This window comes from Lipotes vexillifer, unplaced genomic scaffold, assembly GCF_000442215.2.
Source record: "Lipotes vexillifer unplaced genomic scaffold, Lipotes_vexillifer_v1.1 scaffold723, whole genome shotgun sequence".
In the NCBI taxonomy this organism is placed as follows: Eukaryota; Metazoa; Chordata; class Mammalia; order Artiodactyla; family Lipotidae; genus Lipotes; species Lipotes vexillifer.
Window position 1 is genome coordinate 21,027 of NW_006796844.1, and position 21,026 is coordinate 42,052.

A 21,026-nucleotide genomic window follows, 5' to 3' on the forward strand; every position below is an offset into this window, starting at 1 on the left:
TGTGGTCAGAAAAAATGTTTGATATGACCCCAATATTTTTCAGTTTGTGAGACTTATTTTATGACATAACATGTGATCTATCCTAGAGAATATTCCATATGCACTTGAAAAAAAATGTGTATTCTGCAGTTTGGGGTGTAACGTTTTGTATATATCCATTAAGTGCATCTGATATAATGTGTCCTTTAAGGCCACTGTTTCTTTATTATCTGTCCAGATGATTACCCATTGATGTAAATGAGGTGTTATGGTCCCCTACTAGTATTGTATTACTGTAAATTTCTCGCTTTATGTCTGTTACTATTTGTTTTATGTATTTAGATGCTCCTCTGTTGTGAGCATAGATATTTACAAATGTTATATCCTCTTGTTGGATTGATCCCTGTATCATTGTGCAATGTCCTTCTTCATCTGTTACATTCTTTGTTTTAAAGTCTATTTTGTCTGCTATATGTATTACTACCCTTGCTTTCTTTTTTCCCATTTGCATAGAATTTTTTTTTCCATCCTTTCACTTTCAGTGTGTGTGTCTTTAGATCTGAAGTGAGTCTCTTGTAGCCAGCATATATATGGGTTTTTCTTTTAAAAAATCCATTCAGCCACCCTATGTCTTTGTTCAGGGCATGTAGTCCATGTACATTTAAAGTAATTGATAGGTATGTATTTGTTTCTTCTCTCTTCCTTTCTTCATCTCCTGTTCTCTTCACGTGTGATTTGATGACTTTCTTTAGTGTTGTTTTTGTATTATTTTCTCTTTATTTTTTTTATATCTTTATATTTTGTATATTTTTTTGTGTTATTTTTTTATTTTTGGTTACTATAAGGTTCATATCTAACAACATATATATATATATATATATATATATATATATATATATATATATATATAGTGGTCTATTTTAAGTTGGTTGCTTAAGTTTGAGTGTATTCTAAAAGCACTACATTTTTACTCCCCCTTCCCAAGTTTTATGTTTTGACATTATTATTTTATATCTTTTTATTTTGTGTATCACTTAACTAATTATTTTAGAAATATAATTTTACTATTCATGTATTTTAACTCTCAAACTAGCTTTGTAGGTGGTTAATCCAATACCTTTACTATATGTTTGCCTTTACCAGTGAGGTTTTTTCTTTCAAAATTTTCTTGTTTCTAGTAATGGTCTCTTCTGTTGAAAAAGGTCCCTTTAACATATCTTGTAAGGCCAGTTTAGTCGTGGGGATCTACTCCTTTAGCTTTTGCTTGTCTGGGAAACTGTATCTCTCCCTCAATTCTGAATGATAACCTTGCTGGGTAGTGTATTTTTGATTATAAATGTTTTCTTTTCAGTACTTTAATTATATCATTCCAGTCCCTTTTGGTCTGTAAAGTTTCTCTTGAAAAGTCAGCTGATAGTCTTATGGGGGGTACCCTAGTATGTAACTTCAGGCATATCTGATCTGATAGCAAAGATGGCTACTAAGAGACTAATGAGTACATAGCATACAGGTACACCTTGAAGATATTGTGTGTTTGGTTCCAGACCACCACAGTAAAGTGAATATTGCAATAAAGCAACTCACAGGAATTTTTTGGTTTCTCAGTACATATGAAAGTTAGATTACAGTTATACTTAATAGACTACTGTAGTCTATTAAGTGTGCAATAGCATTATGTCTAAAACGAACAATGTACATACCTTGATTAAAAATACTTTATTGCTAAAAATGCTAACTATCATCTGAGCCTCCAGCGAGTTGTAATCTTTTTGCTGCTGAAGGGTCTTGTCTTGATGTTCACGGCAGCTGACTGATCAGGGTGATGATAGCTGAAGGTTAGGGTGGTTGTGGAAATTCCTGAAAAAAATACAACCATGAAGTTTGCTGTATTAATTGAATCTTCCTTTCATCAACAATTTCTTGGTAGCATGCAATGCTGTGTGATAGAATTTTACCCACAGTAGGACTTCTTTCAAAATTGGAGTCAATCCTCTCAAACCCTGAAGCTGCTTTATTAAGTAAGTTTATGTAACATTCTCAATCCTTTGTTGTCATGTCAACAATCTTCATAACTTCTTCACCAGGAGTAGATTTCACCTCAAGAAACCACCTTCTTTGCTCATCAGTGGAAAACAACTCTTCATCCATGAAAGTTTTATCATGATATTGCAGCTAATTCAGTCACATCTTCAGGCTCCACTTCTAATTCTAGTTCTCTTGCTATTTGTACCACATCTGCAATTACTTCCTCCACTAAAGTTTTGAACCCCTCAAAGTTATCCATGAGGGTTGGAATCAACTTCTTCCAAACTCCTGTTGATGTTGATATTTTGACCTCTTCCCATGAATTGTGAATGTTTTTAATGACATCTAGAATTGTGACTTCTTTACAGAAGTTTTTCAATTGACTTTGCCCAGATCCATTGGAGGAATCACTATCTATGACAGCTATAGCCTTACAAAATATATTTCTTGAATTTCTTAAGATAAGACTTGAAAGTGGCAGGATGGGTATTGTGTTATCAGCCATAAAAACAACATTAATCTCATTGTACATCTCTATCAGAGCTCTTGGATGATCAGGTATATTGTCAATGAGCAGTGATGTTTTGAAAAGAATACTTTTTTTCTGAGCAGTGTGTCTCAACAGTGGGCTTAAAAGATTTATTTACTAAACCATCTTGTAAACAGATGTGCTGTCATCCAGGCTTTGTCATCCATTTATAGAGCAAAGGCAGGGTAGATTTACCATAATTCTTAAGTGCCCTAGGATTCTTGGAATGGTAAATGAGCATTGGCTTCAACTTAATGTCACCCGCTGCATTAACCCTTGACAAGAAAGTCAGCCTTTCCTTTGAAGATTGGAAGCCAGGTATTGACTTCTCCTCTCTACCTGTGAAAGTCCTAGATGGCATCCTCTTCCAATATAAGGCTATTTCATCTATATTGAAAATCTGTTGTTTAGTGTAGCCACCTTCATTGAGTATCTTAGTTAGATCTTCTAGAAACTTGCTGCAGCTTTTATATCAGCACTTGCTGCTTCAACTTGCAGTTTTATATTATGGAAACAGCTTCTTTCCTTAAACCTTATGAATCAAACTCTGCTAGCTTCAAACTTTTCTTCTGAAGCTTTTTCACCTATTACAGACTTCACAGAATTTAAGAGAATTAGGGCCTAGCCCTGGATTAGGCTTTGGCTTAAGGGAATGTTGAGGCTGATTTGATCTTCCAACCAGACCACAAAAAATTACTTCATATCAGCAATGTTTGTTTCGCTTTCTTATCATTTATCTGTTCACTTGGAGTATCACTTTTAATTTTCTTCAATAACTTTTCCTTTGAATTCACAGCTTGGCTAATTGGCACAAGAAGCTTAGTCTTTGGCCTGTTTCAGTTTTTGACATGCCTTCCTCACTAAGCTTAATCATTTCTAATTTTTTATTTAACATAAGAAACATGCAAATTTTCTTTTCACTCTAATACTTAGAGGTCATTGTAGGGTTATTAACTGACTTAATTTCAATACTGTTGTGCCTCAGGGTATAGTGAGACTCAAGGAGAGGAAGAGAGACAGGGGAACAGCTGGTATGTGGCACAGTCAGAACAATCATTATATTTATCAATTAAGTTCACTGTTTTTTATGAATGTGGTTCTTGGTACCCCAAAACAAAATAGAAACATCAAAGATCACTGATTACAGATCACCAAAAAAATACCAGTGAAAAAGTTTGAAACATTGTGAGAATTACCAAAATGTAATAGGGAGATGTGAAGTGAGCAAATGCTGTTGGAAAAATGGTGCTGATAGACTTGCTCAATGCAGGGTTGCCATACACCTTCAGTTTGTAAAAAATGCAATATCTGTGGAGTGCAATAAAGTGATGCATAGTAAAATGAGGTTGTCGTCCTCTTTATCTTTTGACATTTAATTATAATGTGTCCTGGTGTGGGTCTCTTAGGGATCATCTTCTTTGGGATTCTCTGTGCATCCTAGACTTGGATGTCTATTTGCCTCTCCAGGTTAGGGAAGTTTTCAGGCATTATTTCTTCAAATAAGTTTTCTGTCCCTTTCTCTGTCTCTTCTCTTTCTGGAATCCCTATAATGCAAATGTTAGTATGCTTGATGTTGTCTCTGAGGTCTCTTAAACTATCCTTATTTTGTAAAATTATTATTATTATTATTAATATTATTATTATTATTTTACTGTTTCAATTGGGAGATTTACACTATGCTGCCTTCCAGACTGCAGATCCGTTCTTCTGTACCATTCAATCTGCTCTTCATTCCCTCTAGTGTGTTTTCCATTATAATTATTGTATTCCTGTGAGGCCCAGTGGCACAATCTTCCCAGTTACTACAGCCAGGTTCTTCAGAGATATCACCAGTGTGGGCTGCATGTGTCCTCCTGTTGTGGTTTAGCCATAATTGCTGCAAGTGCACTTGTAGGTGGGGTTGGCCCCCAGACTGGCTGGCTGTGAGGCCTGGCACCAAGTGCTGTAGATGCCCTGGTGGGTGGGGCTGACCCCTGGCCCAGGTGATTGAGAGGTCCAGCTGCTGATGTGTGGTGCTAACCCCCCAGAGGTGGGGTTGCTTTGAAGGAGCACCAGTGCTGGTCAAGGTCACCTGACCAAACTTTTATTTTAGATTTGTCATTTAGAGTTGGGAGTCTGTGATGCCCACTGAAATGGGCAGGAGAAATAAACTTCATTAATCAACTAAGTTCCTCATCACTGGTCCTTCTAATTGTTATCTGATGTCAAACTTAAGTAACCTAATAACTGTAAACAGATGTGCTGAACTGGGTCGAGCACAGTGAAAAACTTTTGTAGCCAGGATCAAAGAAAACACCATTTTTCTGTGTCCTCTATCTCCTGAAGTACATGGATCCTGAGTGGGCAAATGACTAAGAGGAAGGCCCATAAGAACATACTGGATGTAAGGTCATCATGAAAGAAGTAGTGATATCATGCGAAAACCCCTGGAGTGGAACTTGAATTCCAGCTATGCAGGTGACCTTGAGAATGTCATCTAACTTCCCTAAGTATCGGTTTCTTCATCTTCAGTGAACTTGGAGTAGTTGAATCCTGTGATCCTGATTAGCACTAAGTAACTACTATGCTTATGGGTGCTCTCCAAAGTTAGAAGAATTAGTGCACTTTTGATTGTTGATTATTTACTGTAGTATTTAACCTTATTTTGAAATATGGGTAGCCTCTAACATGTGCTCTCAGCCAGAGATTAGGATGCATCAGGAAAGGCGTAAAGATGGAGAGAAAGGCTTTTTATTAAGAAGAGACCTCTCTGTGGTCAGTTTAATGAGGAGGGGAAAAAAGAGAAAATGCTTTCATATGTATTTCTTATCTATATGCAAAAGTTACTTGAGACAGTTTAATGAAGAACATGTACATATATGTTTATATGTGTTTACACATACACACACACACACACACACACATATATATATATATATATATATATATATATATCCACAGATAGATCTATTTCTAGATGGATTATATTTTGATGAAAGAAAGACTTATTCATTAATTCAACAAATATTTACTGAGTATTAGCAGATGCTGTACTAGGTCTTGGGTTATAAAATAAAGTTCATAGATATATGAACTTATATCTCCCTTCTAAGATATAAGGGAGAAAGGGAGTCTTCTTTTAGTAACATTTATAGAGTACCACTACAATTGTTACTAATCATTGTTAACCCTTATAAATGCAAAAACAGGAAAAATAAAGACTTTGATTTGGTTAATGGGTCAGCAAGTAAGTCTTTTGGTGACTATAAAGAGGAGAGAATAAGGTAGATGTTTGAGGAGAGTAGTGAAAGATGGAAACAATCATTTATAGGAGAGAAAAGTGACTATGGTATGAACAATGATTGTGAGGTGGTGTTGAGAAGAGTACTGGAGACCATGCATTAAAAGCAAGATATTCATTAACTATGCTGGAAGCAGAGAAGTTAAATGGTAAGAATGGTCCAGGAGAATTATCAATAATTAGGAAATAATTAATCTGATTGCAAGTGCAAAACAACCCAACCCAACCTGGCTTAAACAGTGGCTGCATCAGCCAAAGAACTGAAAATACAAATGTAAGGCTGTCTGCAATAAAATTTGATACTGGGGATCAAATGATGTCACTAGGGTCTGATGTTTCTCATATCTGCTTCCTCTGAGTTGGCTCCATTCTGAAATAGACTATTCTAACTCTAGCAGAAACTTCTCCCTATTTCTGACCCCTCAAACAAAAGCCCTGGCATTCACTCTGATTGGGCCTGACGGGTTGAGTCATGTATCTATTCCTGAATCTGTCATTGGGGCCAGAATGAATAAAGTACATGGATTGGCTTGAGTACTAGTAAAATGTTCTACCTGCAGCATCATGGACCAAGTGGTGGCAGGGGTAGCTCACCAGAGGAAAATTGGGAAATTTCCATTTAGAAAAAGATAAATTGATACTAGGCAGCAAAAACAAGTGTCTTCCTCCGGGATTTTTCAAAATAAGCATGGTTGAAGGAAAGACCCAGAGGTGAGGGTTTCAAAGGAAAACATGGGTAAATGATTAAAGATTGATGGGCTATGGGTCTGTGTCAGATAGGAAACAAAGTGGAAAAAAGTAGAGCCATATCAAGATGGGAGATCCTAGTGAGACTGAAGAATATCTGCATTGGAATTAAGGGAGTAAGAACTGTGTGGTCACTGGAGGCAAATCTATAAAGGAGAGGCAATTCCAGTCTAGAATGTAGCTGTGGGAGAGTTTTAGCTGGGCTTGTCATGGAAATCAGTTCCTGAAGCAAGAGCTTGTGTTTAGATGGTTTATTTTTGGATTACTTTATTCAGTCCTAGGGAACAGGAGTGAGAGACTGGGGAGAACACATAGGGAAGGTGGGAAATGAATGCAAGAGTATGTTAGTGAATAAATTAGTTCTTACTATGGTGCTTCATCCTGCTTTTTTTTTCTTTAAGGATTATATACAACATGTCCAAAAAATAATCTATCTAGAGGAAAAATAGAAGAAGAATTTACCCAATAGCTACCACTGATGATTTGTTGAGGGTTGCCTCTTGAACCCTTTTTAACTCCTGTTAACTCCTCTCTATTTATTGGTTGTGCATGAAAGGAGCCAATAGTGTTTCCTTGGGCATCCCTCAATAAAGCCCACGGTACACATCTGAGGAGGGGCATTGTCAGTGCAAAGTGGGTCAAAGCCTGCCTGGAACTGATTGTCATACCTCTGTCTAGAGTCAAAGGTAAGGCCAAAAATAGGTTAGCAAACAAAAAGCAAAGGATAAAAGTCCACGCTTTATACCATTCACCATTCAGATCTGGGGCAACTCAGATCTTTATCCCCAAGATGTCTAAGTCCTTAAGTCACCTTGACATTTTTGAGTTTTGGATGCTACAGTTCTCTATCTACTATCATCATTGGGTATGGACCACTGGTCATAGATTCACCACAAAGAATCTCTTGAGTTCCCTGTCCCCATTGTGCTTATCAAGGTAATCAGGGTTGATTATACTCACTAATATTGTTTTCCTTTGCCCATCCATCCACCAGTATGAGGAACCCAATGAGAGCAGTTGGAAGTCATAACTTGAGATCCTTTAACATCCCATAGTGGGAGTGTCCCTTCCCATTCCCATCTCAACAAATAGGACATGTAATCTGGGAGAATCCAAGCGTGTGGCGATGGGAAGCAGTAACCATATGTGGGTCTCTGGGAGTAATGATTAGAGGGGCTGATCTTAAATTCACTCCTTGATTTCAGGTAATGTGCATTGTACATTCCAGCAATTGGGTACCCAACACCATATATCAACTGGTGGTTCAGTGCATATACTACATCTTGGGGGATAGCACCCAAACACTGTGGAGAGTTGTCCTGGAGTCAGTGCCTTAGCTAAGCCTTTAATAGGCCATTTCATGATTCTAGGTCAGCTGAATTCACATGATAAATGTTTGTGGTAAAAACCAGAGTATCCTGCAATCGTGCACCCACTGTTACAACTTATTTGCTAAAAATTTGTTCTGAAGTAAGGTCCAACATCCCATACTGGTAAATTAGACATCCTATTAATTCCTTGGATGTGGTACTAGCAGAGGTATTGAGGGGAACAGTGTAAACCTATACCCAGCGTAGTATGATCAGTTCCATAAGGATGTTTGATTGTCCTCTTCAGGGTAAAAGAGCTGTGATATAATCAACCTGCCTCCAGGGACTGGTTTCATCATGGGATGATACCATGTAGAGGGTTTAGTGTCGTCTCTGCTGCTGGCAGTTTGGGCACTCAGTTGTGACAGTAGCTAGATCACCTTTGGTAAGAGGGAGTCTGTGTTGTTGGGCATAGCCTCCATCCACACATGCCCATTTTGCAAGCCCCAGGGTGACTGATATTCACAGGATAAGCGTCCTGTTCAGCTGGTTGTTAAGTACCTCCTCTCAGCTGGTTGTTAAGTACCTCCTCTCTGGTGGGCATTAATGTGAGGCAGCAACAAAGATCTACATGCTTTGTGCTCACTCCCATTGGTCCATTCACAAGTCTCTTTCCCAGAATTCCTTATCTCTCATCTTTCAATCTCACTCCTTCCAGACTCTAATCAGAAGTCATTTACCATTTACATCCCAACCTCAGGCCACTTTTCTCTCCACACAAAGTAAATGAAAAACTTTACTACTTGAAACTCTACCCAGTGATAGGATTTCCATTTGCTATTGATCGTGTAAGTCATCGCTGAGTGCAACTAAATGCAGGGGCAGTCCCCTTTTGGCTAGCACAAATGTAATAATCTCATTCATGTACACATCAGCCCAAATAGTTTTCCTCCTTGGTCAGTTTGTCATAGGGACCCCATGTGAGGACATAGGTAGGTGACATGGAAATATGAATCTACTTGATCAAGATTCTTACCTTGGCTCCTTGGACCTGCCGAGGTCCAATCCTGACTTTACCATTCCCATTATGTGATATGTTACTGCTGTGTTCACTCAACCTTATGACATAGTGGATCTGTTAATACTAGATCATGATGAATAGCTCCAAATATACTAGGGCCCTGTGGCTTGGCAGAATCTGCTAGCTCTCTGACCTAGAAGGATGGCCCTGCTCCAGAACTCTAGGGTTTTTTGGTTCTCCACTGGGGTGTGACAGAGATTCCAACAGCATCTCTGTGTACCACAGAATCCTTAGCATCATGGGATCTGCTGGCTTATAGGCCCAAATCATAAGTATGCAACTTAACAAATTCGTACAAGCAAATACTCCTGTGAAACCAGCACCAAGATCAAGGAATAAAACATCAGCTGACACTAAATTTTAAGAGAATTTGTCAGGTGACTTTTTACACTGAGGAATATAAGAGCAATCATATGTTGAAGAAATCACAGAAACTCTCTTTTTATGGTTGTTTTTTATATTCACTCTGAATAAACACTAAGAGTGTAGTGTTGCATTCTGAGGCTCTTTTATGGTGAGTAAATGAATAAAGTAAGTGCCTGCCTTTATGGAGATTGTAGTCTAATAGGGGAGATAGGTATTAATCTTTAATCATTATGCAAATGAATATTAGACTGTTTCTTCTCCCTCAGGTTCTCAGCCTTCTGTCAGCTTGATGTCATCTTCTCAGCCCAGCCACTTAGGGTCATGACCACAGATTTAACCCATACTTCTGGTTCCTTTGGTCTTGGCATCCAGCCTTTCTCTTCATGGTAAATGGACTTCTGCTTTCTTATACAAGCTCTGGCTAACTTCCCACCTCTGGCTCCCAGGCCTTCTAAAGTCTTGGGAAGAAACAACCTGCTCTAGCTTAGTTCCTGATGGAGCCCAATACCCACTTCTAGCCACTGGGCTCTTATAGGTGGATTGGAGGCAGCAGGAACAGCAATGTCCCAGTGGCTGTCCTGACACAAAAGTGACCTCACTCTCAGAGGCTGTAGTTTAGTTGATCTACAGCATTTAGAGTTCAGCAGAGCAGCAGATGCAGTGTCCTTCCCAAGCTGGTCCTGCTGTATGGTTTGGGGAAGATCTCCTGGAAGATTGGTCTCAAAGCTGTTCCTTCAGCCTCTTCTTAAATTCTGGGAATTACCTAAAATCTAAAATTAATCCCTTGTCTGCTTAAAATGGAGCCTGCCATTTGCAACTAGGAACACAGAACCATATGCATGGTGGGACCATTGGTGAGTCAGAGTCATGGAATGCCAGAATCAGAAGGAACACTTAGACATTAGATAACTAACTGCTCCACACCCAACTTGATTTCCTGATCCATTCTAGCTCCTACAATTAATTTTCCACAGAGCAGACAGGAGGATTTCTAAAATACTTAAATCAGATCATATAACTTACTTGTTTAAATTATGTTTAAAATCCTAGAATAAAATCCAAACTCCTTAACACAGCTACGAAACCTCATATGCCCTAGGCCCTGCCTACCTCTTTGACTTTATTTCCTACCACTCTTACCACTCTTCCCATAGTGGTCATCCTTCCTGGCACCTGAACATACCAAACACAGTCCTGTCTCATACCTTTATCCTTGCTCTTCCTTATAACTGCAATATTCTTCCCCAAATCCTTGCATGACTGACTTCTCATCATTCAAGTATCAGTTCTTCAGAGTGAGCTTTCCTACCCTCCTAAGAAGTCCCCCTATTGCTTGCTAGATCATCACTCTTATTTTTTTTTTTTTGGCCTTTCCCTTTCTATAATATGTTTACAAATATTTGCGTGTAGTCTCTCCCTATGAGAGCAGCAACCTTACCCATCATGTTTATGGCTGTATTCCCAGTGCCTAGTAATGATTGTGGAATGTATGAATAAGCTACCAGGGAAATAGTTGTGAAGGACTTGTGATGTGAATCAGAGAAATTGTATAGAAGGAATGAGAAATGGGGCTACTCAAGGGAAAGGCAACACACAGTACTACTGCACACTGTCATGCATCCACAAAGACACAAGATCTAAAGAGGCACATCTACATGGTAGAGGGCATAATTTGTATATTATTATGACACTTTTCTGGAAGATAAGAGTTAAATATTCTAAAACAAGTGTTTTTGTTCTAACAAAATTAGTATATTCTGAACAATCGTCCATCAGGTGGAAGGAAGACTTCAGGTGGGAATACTTGTTTCTAATGCTTACAAAGCCACCATATGGGCTAGCAGTGACCTTAACATGAAAGGAAGCTACACAAGGCTGAGAGGAGTTTGGCACACTTGTGCAACAAGGGAGGGGCTAGGCTGCTGCAGCTGATTGATGCAAGAATTGAAAGTCAGGTAAAGGAGTCTTGACTTTGTGTGTTAGTAATTAGGCACCATTGTAGAGCTTGCTCCGGGGTGGGTTCAAGGGTTCTGCTGCCCTCCACAGGTGCCTGGGAAGAAGTCCAGGAGGTTCTAAATGAGCCAAAGGCCATTGGGGGGCATCGCTCACAGCCACAGACTTCTGCTTTCTTCCGTGGTGCTGGAGCAGGAAGGGATGAGAAATAATGCACAGTGCCTGCCACATGGAAGACAATCAATAAATAATTGCAAAATGATGTATGAGGCAAAAACCTACATAAGCCATAGCATGGAAAGTATCTCCTGGGATATAGTTGGCTATAGATGACAGTGTCAGCATAGTCATGGGGACAGATTGGCAGAAGAACTTACAGAGAAGATATGCTTGTCCTTAGGAAAATTATGACTTCCACCATCTCCTCAGTAAACACAGCCCCAGAAGACACAGTACAACTGGCAATCAGACTCCACAAGGCCTAGTGGGTGTCTTTTTTTTTTTTTTGGATCTCTGCTTTGTCCAGATGAAATCTCCTGAGGTGGGCATAGCTCATAGAGAGAAAGTAAGCCAAGAATCACTGGTGAAAATGCCTCTGGGTAGAAGCAACTCCCCGTCTTCATTTTTCTCTGTTCCTTGGCCGATTTTGCGAACACAAACCATGTATTTTTATAACTGTTCTTCATTAAAATCATTAAGGACTGAAAACAGGAGAGCAGGCTGGCACTGACATTACTATTTCTTTGCCTCGCCAGAAAGTCCAGGAACAGGGACTGATGAACTGACCCACCTGGATGTGGTACAGGATGCAGGTTTCCCTCCTGACACCCTCTCCTTCTCTGCCTCCTTCCTTTTTCCTTTCATTCCCTACCTCTCTCCTTCCTTCCTCTTCCTTCCTTTCATCTTTCCCCTTTTCTTTCCTTCATCCAATTCAGGTCCTTCTTAAATATCACTTTTGTTGCAGATAACACACCTATGTTGAAGACAATTTGAGAAATTAGTGAGAAAACTCTTTCTTGAGGAGTACACACTTGAAACTTTCCTTGCATTTTTCAGGAATTTGGCTCAAACTCAGGATTAGGGGTAAAATGACTTGCTTTGAGTGTGAAGGCTGCAGGAGCTCAAATTCATACGTCTTTGTTGATAAAGAGAAATTCATATGTCTTTGTTGATAAAGAGAAAAGAAAATTAGTTAAATTCAGAAGTTGAGGCCCATAGATCAAGTTTCTGTTAACAGTTTAGTTACTAATAAGTTGAGTGACTTTGAAGAATTAGTTAACTAATTTATCTAAGTCTCATCCTTCTTACTATAAAATGGGTTTCATAATATTACCTACCCCACAGTGTTATAAGGGTTCATTGAAATAGGAACATAAAAGTCCTTTGCAGTAAGTAAAATTACTGCTTAACTAGATCTAGGCATGATAAACCCCGTGTCTCAGAGTCATGATACATGAGGATGCTATAACACTTAGCTCAGGTGCCAGTGACTCTCCTGAGATTAGCCTGAGATTCTTCCTCCTGTCTTTGCACTTGCTGCCTCAATATTGAACTTCCTTCCTCTTTCACACATTTCACTCAAACTTGGCCCTTTAAATGAGAGTTCCTGGTATTTCTCTCCATAGCAATCTGATCTGTACTAAACGAGGAAGCAGGGGTCTGATGACTGTTAGCATCATCCTCTCCATGCTCCCTTGCGTCTAAAAAGCCTAATTCAAATGCCCTCTGGCCACACTGAGCCCATCTACCCATGGCTATCACGTGAGCCCTCCTGGCCTCCCTCATGGGGACCCTCTCATCTCCAATCATCTTCCTGCCAGAAGGGTGGTCCCCACCTTCACAAGTGACCATCTTATTCTCAGTGGCTTTCTAGGCAAATTTCTCTGAGGTGTCTGTCTGCTGATTAGGATTTGACAAAGTCTTTATAGCCGATTCATAAACCCCATGAGAAAGCTTATTTGTGACATATTTTAAATAGTCATTTGGCTTTGGACCAAAGTCTACATTTCTCAGTTTAATCACTCATCTTTGTCTAGAGTTTTAGTTCTGAATGACTGTTATGTTTCTAAAAATTAAACTCCCCACCCCCAATGTGAATTTGCCATCATTTTAAAGATGTAAAAATTATGCCATAGATATTAAAGGCAATTCCCAAAGAGGAGTCATTTTAATGTTTTGAAATATTAATCACTGAATTATGCCTTTAGCCTCTGGAGATTTCCCTTTTAAAGGGGTAGCCCTTATTTGGATTCAGGAATTCTAGTATGTTTGCATTTTAAAAAAATAACATTTTACAATCAGGGCTATGGTCATCCTGCAGCTAGTTACTCATCTAAGGACCCTGGATTTGTAACCTATCTGTTTCCAAAAGAATGTAAAATGGCTTACAATAAACATGTCTATAATAGAGCTCTTAAAATAGAAACTTCAAAACCATGAGCAAATTGGGAGGGGATTAAATACTCATGAATCAGAGTTACTGTGTTTGAGCATTGCATTGAATTGCTTGTGAGCCAAAGAGGGAAAATCACGAAAGACTAGAACTCAGTCTTTCTATCATCAAAAAGGGAATATTTCAGTTCTTTAAGGGGAACAGGACAAGGCAGCTGATATTTACTCAGCACCCACTTAATAACTGCCAAGAACTTTCAAGTGCATCACCTTGGCCTCCACTTGCTGGGAGATACTTACCTTCTACCTCAGGGCTGCACTCCCTTATCTCTGAGCTGGGGAGATGTTGATCCTGCACTCACTCACACGTTTGCTGTGAGAATGCAGTGAGATGCTTATTAGGCTCTAGCAGAGTGCTTTGCACATTGTAAACATCTAATAAGCAGCACCTGCAATTCCTATAACACCCACTCCAGGTAGTGTTACTATCTCCATTTAAGAAACAAAGGTACACCGTTTGTCAGAGTGTCAGTAGTGCATGGAAGAGCTGGAATTCCAATCAAGCTCTCCTTAATCAAAAAGTCTATGCCCTTTCTACTGTTCCTGTCAGCTCTAAAAGGAATTTGCCAAATGGAAGTTTTTTTTTTTTTTTTTTTTTAATTTTAAAGAATTTGAATGACATGATGAACAGTGTAGGAAACAGCCTTCCTGGGGCTATTACACTTTTAATAAGAGCCTTGAGATTAACATTAGACCATGACTCAGGGAAACCATTTCTGTAAAGGGCCAGGCTACAGTCCAGCTCTCTAGGGAGCTAACTTAGTATACATAGAGAATGGGCCCCACCATCTGCTCCCACACCCTGAACCCTGGCTGATTACACAGGTATTTTATAATATCAGTGATAGCTTAATTGGCCTAATCACAGAAACAGCTCATCATAAGTATCCTTGGGTGGCTCACAGATCACGTTAAAAGAAGCCTTTTTATGGCTGAGTCACATCTTCTTTATCCATTCATCTATCGATGGACACTTAGATTGCTTCCATATTCTGGCTAGTGTAAATAGTGCTGCAATGAACATTGTGGTACGTGAGTGAGGTGGATGGACCTAAAATCTGTCAAACAGAGTGAAGTAAGTCAGAAAGAGAAAAACAAATACTGTACACTAACACATATATATGGAATCTAAAAAAAAAAAATGGTTCTGAAGAACCTAAGGGTAGGACAGGAATATTGACACATGTAGAGAATGGACTTAAGGACACAAGGAGGTGGAAGGGTAAGCTGGGATGAAGTGAGAGAGTAGCATTGACATATATACACTACCAAATGTAAAATAGATAGCTAGTGGGAAGCAGCCGCATGGCATAGGGAGATCAGCTCGGTGCTCTGTGACCACCTAGAGGGGTGGGTTAGGGAGGGTGAGAGGGAGACGCAAGAGGGATACAGGGATATAAGTATACGTATAGCTGATTCACTTTGTTATACAAAGGAAACTAACACAGCAATGTAAATCAATTATACTCCAATGAAGATGTTAAAAAAAAATGGAACATCTACAGAAAAAAAAAAAAAAAGCTTTTCTCCACACCCCAGCAGCCCATCCCCAGGCTGCCTCTTTGTTTTGCTTCTAGTTTTCACATCCTTGGCAACAGGCTCCTGCTAGGCATTGTGGGCCCTCAGCCTGCCAGTATCCTAGGATGTGTTTCTGACAGCTCAGCAGAGAAACGGTATCTTCCTCATCCTGTCTCCTTGACCAGTTTACTCTGTCAACATTCCTGGCTGCCGCTGGCACGTGGCCAGCTGTGAATCAGTGTCTCCCCCTGCCCTGGCTCCACCACTGCTGGCTCCTCCTTGGGCCTTACCTCTGGGGCAACAGAAGGACAATGCTAATGATCCTAGCTGCCACCTCACTTCTGCTCCTCCTCGCCTTCACCAGCTTCTGTTTTAGGCTCTTTCTGATCAGAATCTCTCTTGGATAACTGGGTCTATTTGCCCTAATCAAGGTCTTTTGTGTCCTACTGAATTATGACTTTGATTAAAGTAAATGTAATTGATTGAGCACACAAGTTCAAGCTGCTATTGATTACCTAGGCTATTTTGTTTGATCCTCATAGTAAGACCTAGGAAGTAAGTAAATCAAACCTCAGGGTATCTCAAAGTTCAGAAAGAGAAATAATTTGCCAGTGGTCATAGCACTTGTGAATGGGAAGAGGTAGGGCTTAAACCCAGTCTGAATGACTCCAACCCAATGCTCCCTTTTAACCGACTACCTCTCTCTGATCAGGTTTGTAGCTTTCTGGGCAGAAACAGAGCTTAGAAAATCTTAGTGGTCATTATCTTTGTCTTGCTGGCCCTTAGATTTAGAAAAGACTATTTCCCAGGAAACTAGTGATAAAGAACCTCTCAGTCTCTGGATATCTTACTGCAGGGATTAGTTTATCCACTGTCTACACATGAGCAAAATTCTACTTCTTTAATAATAATGAGTGATGAAAATGGGCCCAGATGCCTGATGGATGTGCAGTCTCCTGTTTTATTTGCCAGGACGTGCCAAGTCAGTGGGCCTTTTTCAGCATGGATGCACAGGACTTCCGACTCACTGTGTATTGGATTGTGATGATGGAATCACTTATTTTTAAGTCAAAGCAACTGTGGGGAGTTGAATTCTGAACTTTAGGGGATGAAAAGATGAAATGTAATTTCCAGCTTGAAATTATTTTTTAAACTCCTCAGCGGGATGGATTTTCACTCTTGGCTGGTTTTGTCTCTTCAGACATGTAGGTTGGCAGCTCTCCTCAGAGCCTGTCCTGAGACAACACTGCAGAGAAGCTGCCTCTCCACCCTATTTCTTACTTCCTCATCCACACCGATCTCTCTCCTCTCCTCTCGGGACCCTCAGCTTGTATGATTGGCAGCACAGTGTGGGGCAAAGAACAGTCCCTCCGGAGGGCAGGGCCTGGTTTGGATTCCAGCCCAGCCAGTTACTAGCTGAGTCCTTAGAGAGGTCTGGTATCCACTTAGGCCTTCATTTCCTCATTTATAAAGTGGGCCTGATAAGCATATAACTTACAGCAATGCTCAGAGACTCAGTGGAGATAATGCATATGAAGCACTTTACTAACTGTAAGAATCTCACAAGTATTGATCACATTTTTCAACTTTTGATTATCTCAAGCTACTCTCCCTCATCACCCCCACTTTCTACTAAGGCTTACACTTGAGTCTTCTTTCCCCTCCTCCATCCCTAGTGAAGTTTACAACTCCTCAGGTCACTTAAACTGGAGAGAGAGACCAGAGGAAGAACAAGACATTTAGCCACACTCTTCTCTCCCCACAGGGCCAAAGGAGGGGGTCAGTACCATTGATGTCCCCTTCCAGGAAGGACATAGGAGCTGAGCCACCTTGTGCAATGTTGCTCCTTCATCGCAGCTGTAGGAAGCCCCAGGAAGACTCTTATTCTAAAATTTCTTAGGAAGGATATGGTGGAGATTCTCCTCCTGAAACAATTTGCTAACCAAGGGTTATTATTATTATTTTTTTATGGAATATACTGTGCTTGGAAAGAAATTCTATGGAGAGGGATCATGAGATGTTCAGTCAAATGAAGTGTGGGCCTCTTTCTCTCCTTCTTTCAGCTTCTGATGGGAAGCATTGGTAGTTGAGAGAGAATACCTTGTCCCAGCCCCACATAGTGATCTAAGGAGCCCTTATTCTACTTTTGTGCTTTGAGCAGAGCTCAGCTATCATAACACTTACAGAATCACTTTTAAATTATTTGTTCACTTGTGTGCCTCCCCTACTAACCTTAGTATTGCTTTCTGAGAGTGAATGTGTTTTACTCTTCTCACAGCCCCACCACCTGGCACAATTTGGCTCAGGATGGAAGCACATTCAAACTGGTCTCTCTTTGGCAACCTCAAGTATTTAATCTTAATGCTATACATGAATTTATTTCCCTAATTATTTTGTAAAGAAAAAAATCAAAGTGCTAATTTTCATAACCTGGTAAAGTGGAAAATACCTTCCTCACTCCTTCCCTCTGTCTGTGTGGCCTCCTCCAACCTTCTCCAGTCAGTTTTGCAAAATTCCTAATGCTGTCAAATGAGTCTATTGAGATGAACATTCACGGTGTCAGTGTCTCTCTGGGGAGCAAAACAGATGCAAGTGTGATGTACTAGCAGGAATGTACATAAAAACATTGTTTCCCTCCATAAAAATCAATTTCCTTTCTATTTCATTTTTTAGTAGTTAGTTAAATTAAAAGTTGACACTTACATATAGTACATTTTTTTAAGTGCAAAGGTCTATCCATTGAAAAGAGACTTCCCTCCATCTCAGTTCCCAGCCCACTCACCACAGATGAGCACTAGCAACAGTTTCTTGTGTAATTCTCCAGAAACTTCTATGCATGTGCAAACATTTAAACATAGAAATGAATATAATATATATCCTTTTTCATTTTACACAAATGAATTCATTTTATACATGCTGTTCTGAAACTCGTTTTTTAAACCTAATTGTCAACTTAGGAGATATTTGCTTATAAGCACCTTGTTCTTTTAACGACTGTACAAAATTCTTTTGTTTCAGTTTATCAAAATTTAACAAATCTCCTTTTAGTGCACATTTAGGTTGTTTGCAAAATTTTGCTATTAAGAAGACTGCTGCAAGAGCATTTTTATGCTTGTAACGTTCTAGTGTTAATGCTGCCAAATTGGCCTCTGGCATTCCCACTTAGAATACTGTGGTGTGCTGTCCACTTATAACTTTGGTAACAGTATGTATTATCTGATATTTTAATCTTTCCCATTCTGATAAGTGAAAATGGTGTCTCATAATTAAAATTTCATTTCATTTTGTTGATGGTTTTATTTCCTTCTTCAACCTCTCTTCTGAACTTTTTCTGCTCACTATCAACTAATTCTCTTGTCCCACAATTTCTTATTCTCTTTTGCCTCTTTCTTCAGCTCTTTCTTCAAAAGCCTATGTTTATTTAGTTAGTGCCCATGAAAAAGTACTTGTTTGAATTTTTCTCATTTCGTGGGATATTAGGAAATTTGTCCTTTATGTATATTTTTATTTGATCAACTTCTTCTCTCTCCCTCTCTTTCTGGTTGTTACCTAAGTATAGATCTCATGCTGGATTGTTTCTGATAATTATTCATCACTGAAGGGGGGCAATCCATCAGGGAGAGCCAGTTACTAGAGAATAGTGTTAAAGGCATGGAAGGCAGAGGGATGGGCTGGTTGGCAACTTCAGTTCAGGTGTATTGTCTCACAATGCCTTCTTTCTCCTATGCTGCCTCCTCTGCCTAGGAATACATCTATTCAGCTTTTGGTGTTGTTCCTTTAAGGTAAGATAGGATAAGAATGATGTATAATGAAGCCCTCTATGTAACAGGTGTTCTCTGTGGTGATTTGTCCAGATCACTACAAGAGCAAACCTGCTGTTGCTTGTTTTCTCTCCTTTTCCCACCATCCTTCCAGTAGTGTCTTTAAGAGGTGACACATCTGTAGTGCATCCTTCCCTGTCTCTTCTGCCATCCTGGAATGTGGAATGGATTCAGGGATGCTCCTGGGGCCCTCCCACACCCATAGGCATTGAAAATTTGTGTCAGCAATCACTGGATGGACCTTTGTACCAACTACTATTTGAGAACTCTGTATTCTACACATTATCTGTAAAGACATGTTTCTTCTTGGAAGATTTTATTTTTCTTGAACATTTTTGTCTGGGGACTTACAGGTGATTTGTTCCCTAGTTTTCCTGAAGATAGTAATTTCTCTGTTTTTCATTCTTTTGTAGTTTTTAATTGACTTCAGGGAGGGGAAGGGAGTAAAGTGTCCTTTAACATTTTAAGGTAGAAGTCCTTTAAAATCTAGCTCTGCTTTTTTATTTTTTTGCAGTACGCAGGCCTCTCACTGTTGTGGCCTCTCCCATTGTGGAGCACAGGCTCCAGACGCACAGTCTCAGCGGCCATGGCTCACGGGCCCAGCTGCTCCATGGCATGTGGGCTCTTCCCAGACCAGGGCACGAACCCGTGTCCCTTGCATTGGCAGGCGGACTCTCAACCACTGTGCCACCAGGGAAACCCTAGCTCTGCTTTTTAATGTATAAGAAAAAAATATCAACCTTTACATTGTATATTGTCTTGCAGTTGGAAGAATTATTCATAGTTGATGTGATCCTCAAAACAGCAATCTTTTGAATAGGCACAATAGTCCCACATCACACCACATCTCTTTTTACATGGCAGCTGAGTCTCAGAGTAGAGAATAATGATTTTTCACACTTGCCCAGATTCCCTTTTTTCTTATGCTAACAGTAGTGTTCTGCTTTTCCTTGGGGAAAATGTTCCTTCCTCATGCCATGTGATTCTAGTGTGTTGTCAGTCATAGGGACATCAAGGAACATGGTCACTTGACCCAAGGCAAGCAATCCCCTGGAGATTATAATTCAGATGACCATCATGACACAGAAAGTGGGGCCTATTGGCCAGCCCTGGAGAGACTATAAGTCACTGCTATTGAGATCCCTAGAGGGCTCTTTCTTCCTGTCCTTCCCAAGGCCAGGTCATTTGACTATTTGATTCTGTGAGCTATTTGTGTCCTTTCCATGAATTTTACATACACAAGAGTAGGTTTTTGTTGCTTGTTCTCAAGTATCCTAATTAGTACATTCATGGAAATTCTGGAATCTGCTCAAGACATGCTTCCAGGAAGTGGCAGAGCTGGGGGTTGAACCAAGATGTTTTGACCCTCAGTTTTGTGACCTTTCCTCTAAACTTGAGGTGAACTAAATATACAATAATTGTTTCACATCTTGGGACTGGAGTGGGAATAGCCTGAACATTATTTCAGGATAGTCAGACTAGGAAGGCTGAGGACCAAGAGTCTGGCTCTTTACTAGGCTGGAGCAGGTAGCGGAGGCAGTCCAAACTGCAGACACTGAGGGAAGATTCAGTAAAACTATAGTATCCAAGAAGTGAGGCAGAATGAGGATGTAGTTTAAACAAAAGTAACATTGAGGGTCAAAATACGGTATGCATGTGTGTGTGTGTGTGTGTGTGTGTGTGTGTGTGTGTGTGTCTTTATGGGATGGGTAAAAATTGAGGTGGTGGGCTTCTCTGGTTGCGCAGTGGTTGAGAGTCTGCCTGCTGATGCAGGGGACACAGGTTCGTGCCCCTGTCCGGGAAGATCCCACATGCCATGGAGTGGCTGGGCCCATGGGCCATGGCCGCTGAGCCTGCGTGTCCAGAGCCTGTGCTCCGCAATGGGAGAGGCCACAACAGTGAGAGGCCCACGTAATGCCAAAAAAAAAAAAAAACTTGAGGTGGTAAGGCCACCCCAGGTGGGCAA